This window comes from Macrotis lagotis, chromosome 1 (genome assembly GCF_037893015.1).
Source record: "Macrotis lagotis isolate mMagLag1 chromosome 1, bilby.v1.9.chrom.fasta, whole genome shotgun sequence".
In the NCBI taxonomy this organism is placed as follows: domain Eukaryota; kingdom Metazoa; phylum Chordata; class Mammalia; order Peramelemorphia; family Peramelidae; genus Macrotis; species Macrotis lagotis.
The window spans coordinates 356,202,919-356,210,423 of record NC_133658.1 but is presented as its reverse complement, the minus strand read 5'-3'; positions in this window follow the sequence as shown (position 1 = coordinate 356,210,423).

Genomic DNA, 7,505 nt, shown 5'->3' with positions numbered 1-7,505 from the left:
CGAGAAACTTCTCCGGCCGCAGCGCTGACCCACCGAAATATCGCGAGAATCCTCCGGGGCTAAGGAGCTACCGCACAGTCTCGCGCAAGAGTTGCGCCAGAGACCTGCCCCCCCCTTCCCCCCCTCCCCTTGGAGGCTCAATCTCCCCTCCCACCCGCACCGGCCCAGGGAAGCTCAAAGTCTCGCGAGAGCGGAAAGGCGCGACTCGTACAAAGTCTGTTGGCTCAAGTCGGTCTTTTTTCCGAGCCCCCCGCCCCCCCCCGTGCGACGCCGGGCCCCTCCCAGCTTGGGGGCTGGGGGAGTGCTCTCCCCGCCCCGTCCCTCACTCTCCTGCTCGCCTGTCAGGGCCGTCTGAGGGACGGCCGAGCCTGCGGTGCTCCTAACCTACAGTGACCATTTTCCCCGGGGGGGGGGGGGGGGAGGACTATTAGGAAAGAAGAGTAACCGCCCGGGGGGAGGGGCCGGGGCAGGCAGGGCCCGCGAGAACTGGGGGAGGGCGCGCGAGAGAGCCGAGAGTGGCACCAGCAGCCTCTGCCCGGCGCAGCTTTGTCACCACTTTGTGGCCCCTGGCGCGGGGCCAAGCCGGGCCCCTGGGGCTGGCGCAGACCGAGCTCGCCATTGTTCTTCTGGAGGGGCCCCCCAGGGCTGGGCCGCGGCGCCCCGGGCCGGCTGCGGAAGGAAGCTCCCCTGAGCTCTCTCTGCCTCACCCCGGGAGGAGAAGGCCTTGGCCGGGAGTTCACCCCCGATGCCCCGCCTCTTCCCGCCACCCCTTCCCTCAAGTCCGCAGATGGTAGCTTTAAGTGAAATTCTGATTCTGGAAACCTAAAAAAGAGCTCCTCTTTATATATTTTTAATTGAGTAAATTTGACTTCCCTTTTCAAAAGAGAACGACTCCCAAAGGGGTGGTGGTTAACTGCAGTTAATGTTTTGGAGGAAGACGAGTGACTTTTTGTAAAGATAATGTTTTATTCTCAATTTTTATCGTAAATAATCCTCTTACTTTATTCCTTTCCCTAAGGAATCCAGTTAGACCCTAATGAAAATGTGTTACCCAACTGACTGGAGCAAAAGAGTGTAAAAGGAAAGAAAATAGCTTTTTCTAATTAGATATTTCAAACTGGAAACATCACAAACTCAACATTTCCAAAACAAAATTATTTTTCGTCTAAAGCCAGATTTTTCATATTTGCCCAGTTCTTTTGAAGGCACCACTAATACTTAGCGTCCCATGAGGTCAGCATTATCCTTATTACTAATTCATTCCAAGAATCTGGTAATAACAGGAGCAGCCCCACTGCTGACAAGTTAGAATACACAGCTAGCTCCTTCCCCTTCCCTCCCCTTCCCTTCCTTCCTTGCTTCTTTGAGCCCCAGTTGTTTCTGTTTTGTTGAGAAACCTTGGGGTCTTCTCTCAAAAGGATTTTTTTTTTTGTTCTATGTGAAAAAAGGCTCTTGCTTTTCTTTCTCATCTGCCTTGATCATTGAGATACCCTTAAGCCTCCCGACATTTGTTTTTCTTTTTTTATGGAATTAGTCATTCTTTGCCTCATTTCTCTCTTACCTAACACTAATAACTGAATAGGCATTGCCTCATTCCAACTATAACCTGGGAAAGGCCTAGCTGTAAAAAGCCAAGTTTCCCCCACTGTATCTGTGACCATCTCCATTTGGCCCAATTCGTATCTGGTCACTAGACCCAGATGACTCTGGAAGAAAAAGTGAGACTGGTGATTTTGCACAGCACCCCATCACTTAAATCCTACTTAACTTGAATTTCCTGGCATCATCTCCCTGATGAAATGGAGTCCTTCAAAAAAGGACACAAAGGACAAACAACAGTTTGTCAAAATGTCAAATCTTATATCTTCTAACGGCAACATTTCTGATTCTGTCCCCTCAGTTCAAGCTCTTATCAGTTCTCTGTTGAAATGGCCTGTTGCTAAATCCCATCTCAAGTCTCTCAACCCAATCAGCACAGCTAGCCAAAATGAGTTTTCTTGAGCTTGTCACTTACCTACTCAAACTCCTGTGGTTCTTTTTTTAATTCTATGCTTAATATAAACTCTGGCTTTCAAATACTGCTCTTCTCTGAAAAAGCCAAATTGGTTTCTCTGTTTCTTAAACTCTTGGCAATCCTAGTTGCTAACTGTAACTGTCTCAAATCTAAAATGAATTCCCTTCTCACCTTCCTAGAATTCCAATGGGCTCAACTCAAGCACTATAAAGCCTTTTCAATCAATCAATCAAACATTAGGTGCTAAGTACTGTGCTAAAAACACTGGGGTGAGACAAAAACACAAAAACACACCCAGTCCCAAGTTTATACAAATTGATGAGAGAATACATGTTAATAGGTACATTCATGAGATATGCTTAGAGGATGAAAACTCGAAACTAGGATGGCTGGGAATGAGTGTTGTGTCAAGGCGTCCTACAAACTAGTGTTTGAATTGAATTTTGTTCTTTTTTAAATTTTACTTATTTTGTTAGGGTTTGGTTTTTTTTTTTTTTTGCAAGGCAGTGGGGTTAAGTGGCTTGCCTAAGGCCACACAGCTAGGGAATTATTAAGTGTCTGAGGCTGGACTTGAACTCGGGTACTCCTGACTCCAGGGCCCCATGCTCTATTCACTGTGCCACCTAGCCACCCCTGAATTGAATTTTGAAAGAAGCTAGCCAGACAAGGTCTGAGAGGTAGAGAAATCATTTCAGGAATAGAAAGTCAGATAGTTCCAAGGCAAGAGACAAAGTATTTGAAGAACAGTAAATTGGTCAAATACTATCTCCATTGCCCTCCCTCCCAAACTACCTTACTTTGTATTTATTTTGCACTTAATCTGTATATATTCTGTGTCTATAATATATACATAAGTATACACACATTTTTCTCCCCACGGTTCCTTTTGATTTGGTATTCTTTGTATTTCTCATTGCTGATAGAAGTTCCTGCCACATAATATTTAGTGTTTTTTGATTGACTGACAATCTTTTTTCTCAAAATGGATGTATAAGCACAATCTAAGCAAGGGCATGTTAACCCTATATATTTTACATATAATAAACTATAAGGTTCCTTGTCCAAGGTCACAAAATTAGTAAGTTTATAGAACTTAGTTTTGAACCCATTTTCTTTTGACTCCACATCCTATAATCTTCTAACAAAATCTTTTCTAAAATTTGTAAGAACCAACATGGCTCAGAATTTAGTCTTATGGTACTGGGTTAATGTTGTCTAGAGGAGTAAAGACATTTTTCTGATTAAAGTAGCTTTAGTTTTATAGACCCTTAAATTGCTTCTCTGTATATCTAAAAGACCACGGCAATTTGGGCAACAGAAAAATACCAAGTTGATGAATGTGCTCTAAACAAAGACCCATCCCAAATCTAAGATCTTTCTTAGTCCTTTGACCCTGTTTCAAAGGAAATAATATACAGTTAAGCTTTATTTTGTAAATCATTACCCTGATACCTTTCTCGGTTTTTTTTTTTTTGTGGGTTTTTTTTTTTTTTTTAGGTTTTTGCAAGGCAATGGGGTTAAGTGGATTGCCCAAGGCCACACAGCTAGGTAATTATTAAGTATCTGAGGTTGGATTTGAACTCAGGTACTACTGATTCCAGGGACAGTGCTCTATCCACCACTCTACCTAGCCACCCCTCTCTTAGATTTTTAATTATGTAGTTTTAGGGTGAGGGGAAGATTATTGTTTTTTGTTTTTTTCTGGCCAAGAGTCTAGGTTCCTTAAAGTAAAATCAAGGGAACATATTACAATTTTAGAAACTTAGACATGGGAGTAAAGTACACTATAGTAAATTGGACGAGGCACCCAGAAACAATGAAAATATAGCCTTTTGGAAAAGGATATTGGACTTGTTGCATTTGATCCCAAAGCTTCCATGGCCTTTGGCCACTGGTCACATTAGGATTCTTCCTGTTTCCTTATCTTGGAGGTTGGCATTACCCAGATGACTATCTCCCACCACCCTGTTTCACCTCCAGCAGTATCTTTGCTTCTCTGTGGGTGCCCTTCTAAAACACACAGGCATACACACACACAGGCTTGAGTGTGCTCAGGACTGAATTTCTTAATGTTGGCCCTGGGTGTTGAAATGGATAATTCTGAAGGAGTAACAGCTAGTTCAGGAGAAAGTGGTAGGGGAAACAGGACATTTTTATCCTGATTTGATGATAAAATGGCTTATATTACACACAAGTCATAAAGAAAAGAAACCTAATAACTGATGTAGGAATTATTGTCATCACACAATATGGTCAAAAATTAGTTTTTAATTAATCTTAATGAAATCCAATGATAAAAACTTTTTTTTGCAAGGCAATGGTGTTAAGTGGCTTGTCCAAGGCCACACGGCTAGGGAATTATTAAGTGTCTGAGGCTGGATTTGAACCCAGGCAGTCCCGACTCCAGGGCCTGTGCTCTATCCACTGTGCCATCTAGCTGCCCCTGATAAGAATGTTCTGTGACAACTCTAAATAGCTCATTTGATCCATATAATCATTAGACAAAAGTAGTATTTCTATTTTGAACATGAGAAAATTGAGGCTAGAAATATTAAGGAATATCACCAATACTATGGCTAGTATGTGTCTTAGGGCAGAATTGGAATTCAGGTTTTCCTTCCTTTTAGGTCCTTTCTCTATTCACTAAACTACCTGATGTTGTGATCTTCTTTGAAAATGAAGGGCAAGGGGTGGCTAGGTGGCACAGTGGATAGAGCACAGGCCCTGGAGTCGGGAGTGCCTGGGTTCAAATCCCATCTCAGACACTTAATAATTCCCTAGCCGTGTGGCCTTGGGCAAGCCACTTAACCCCATTTGCCTTGAAAATCCTTAAAAAAAAAATGAAGGGCAAACATTTTTGAACTACTAAGTTACCTATTAATTACAAAGTGTAGGAAGTGGGATTTGGATAAAAAATTCTCCTAGCTCTTAAGTCCAGAGCTTTCTCCATAATACCATCATTAAATACTGTTGTTTTTGTCTTCTGTTCTCAAAGATCATGACATCAGAGAGGTAATACCATGACATGCATATAAACTGGATTTGAGTGGGGGCGGGATGCTGTGCCAAGTCACCAGACTCACTTTTTCCTCCAGAGCCATCTCGGTCTAGTGGTTGGATATGAATCAAGCAATGATGGATTCCAAGCAATCAGGGTTAAGTGACTTACCCAAGATCACACAGCTAGTAAGGATCTGAGGCAGGATTTGAGCTTAGGTCCTCCTGATTTCAAGGTTAGTGCTCTATCCTTGGCCCACCTAACTGCCCTATGAAATGCTATAAAGAGTCCTTTCACTGATTCTCATCAATAAGTATGAAATTCTCTGAATGTGCTTACAATTAAAAAATGGAAGCCCTCTAACAACTCTAGTAAGATATGTCCAAGATCAATGTCAATGGAAGATTTAAGTTTCTAATAGTGTCAACAGTAAGCTAGTAAAAGCAATAATATTCTCAGGATGCTGCTCACATTGCACTTTGATACAAAATTTGACAATTTTGAGGAAAAAATCAAACTACATGGGAACTTGACATACCTTCTCACCTTTCAAAGCCACCATTCCACTTTTAGATCCTTCTGAAGGTTAGGGAGATGTTTTTCTTTTTTTTAAGAAAGATTTTATTGGGGCATCTAGGTGGCACAGTGGAAAAAGCACCACCCCTGGAGTCAGGAGTACACGGTTCAAATCGGGTCTCAGACACTTAATAATTACCTAGCCGTGTGGCCTTGGGCAAGCCACTTAACCCCATTTGCCTTGCAAAAACCTAAAAAAAAAAAACCCCCCAAAAAGATTTTATTTTGAGTTTTACAATTTCCCTCCCATTCTTGCTCCCCCCCCAGAAGGCATTCTGTTAAGTCTTTACATTGGTTCCATGTTATACATTGATGTCAGCTGAATGTGATGATAGAGAAATCATATCTTTTTTTTTTTTGCAAGGCAAATGGGGTTAAGTGGCTTGCCCAAGGCCACACGGCTAGGCAATTATTAAGTGTCTGAGAACGGATTTGAACCCGGGTACTCCTGACTCCAAGGCTGGTGCTTTATCCACTATGCCACCTAGCTGCCTTGAAATCAAATCTTTAAGGAAGAAAAATAAAGTATGAGATAGTACAATTAGATAATAATATAAGTTTTTTTTTTTTTCTAATTTGATGGTAATAGTCTTTGATCTTTGTTCAAAGTGTGAGATGTTTTTCTTATGTCAAACACATTCAGGGGAAAATTTAGATCTAATATAGAAAAGAAATTCCTAATAATTAACTAGAACTATCTAAGGATATGTTGTTGGGAGGAATAATAGGTTCACCCAAAGTCATTTTGTTGGGTATGACAGATAATTTGGTTTGTTTATCGTGGGTTGGATATCCTCTGGGTCCCAAATTTGAAATTCTGTGACTTACTCTGACATCCATCTCTAAAAAGAAAAATCTCATTGAAACTGAGTGAAGAAAGAACTAGGAAAACAATATGCACAATTACAACAATGTTAACAGGAAGAACAAAAGTGAACATTATAATTATAAAGACCAAGCTTGTCACTAAAGAGGAAATGAGAAAATATACTTACTTCCCTTCTATGCAGAGGAGGAGGACTATTGGTGTGGAACATTGCTTAACATATTGATTAGTTTTGCTGAAATGCTCCCCTCCTTTTTTAATTATTGTTTCAAGTTATGGTTTTCTTGGTAGGCATGATGGCAGGAACATATCAAAAATGATGCAAAAACATGAGATTTTTTGAAAAAAAGATGAATCTTATAGAATCATTGAAGAAACCTTAGAAAACATGTGATTTGATTTTTGATTCTCTTATTAGGAATCCAAAGTTCAGAGAATGACTTGTCCAAAGGCTTATGAACTAAGTAATCAATTTCTATATAAATACAAACTTCAAATACATTTTATTGTGCAGCAATTTTAAGAATATTGTAAAATTAGGTTTGCTGATTTAGATACCTCCCTCTTAAATTTATATTCATTTTGCATTTAATTTTCTATTTTTGTGTCGCTTCCCCCTTAGGGAGGAGACCACTTTGTCTTTTTATCTGTAGCTTTTAGTATACAATTCCTGAAAAATAGTATTCTTAGTAAATTTTTGTTGAGCTGAATTGGAAGCAAAAGTTAAAATTAGTTTCTATTCAAGAAACAGACTTGGGTTTAGTTCCATTTTTGCCATTTACTAGGTAGATGGACATGTATATATATATCAAAAAACTTCTCTGAGCCTCAGTTTCCTCATTTCTAGAGTGAGGATGATAATATTCAAAACTTATTTCACAGGGTGTGAAGAAATTTTTGCTTTGTAAAATGAAAGAACTATGATAGAGTTTTTAATTATCTTTTTGTGCACACCCACAGGACTCCTAATCCACAAGTCTGGGCTGCTAGGACCTTCAGGAAGACCTTTTCTTGGGTGACATCTCGGTCACTGACTCTGAAGGACGCATTCAAGCCAGAACACGCCGAGAATCCGGCAGATTTTAGCACTC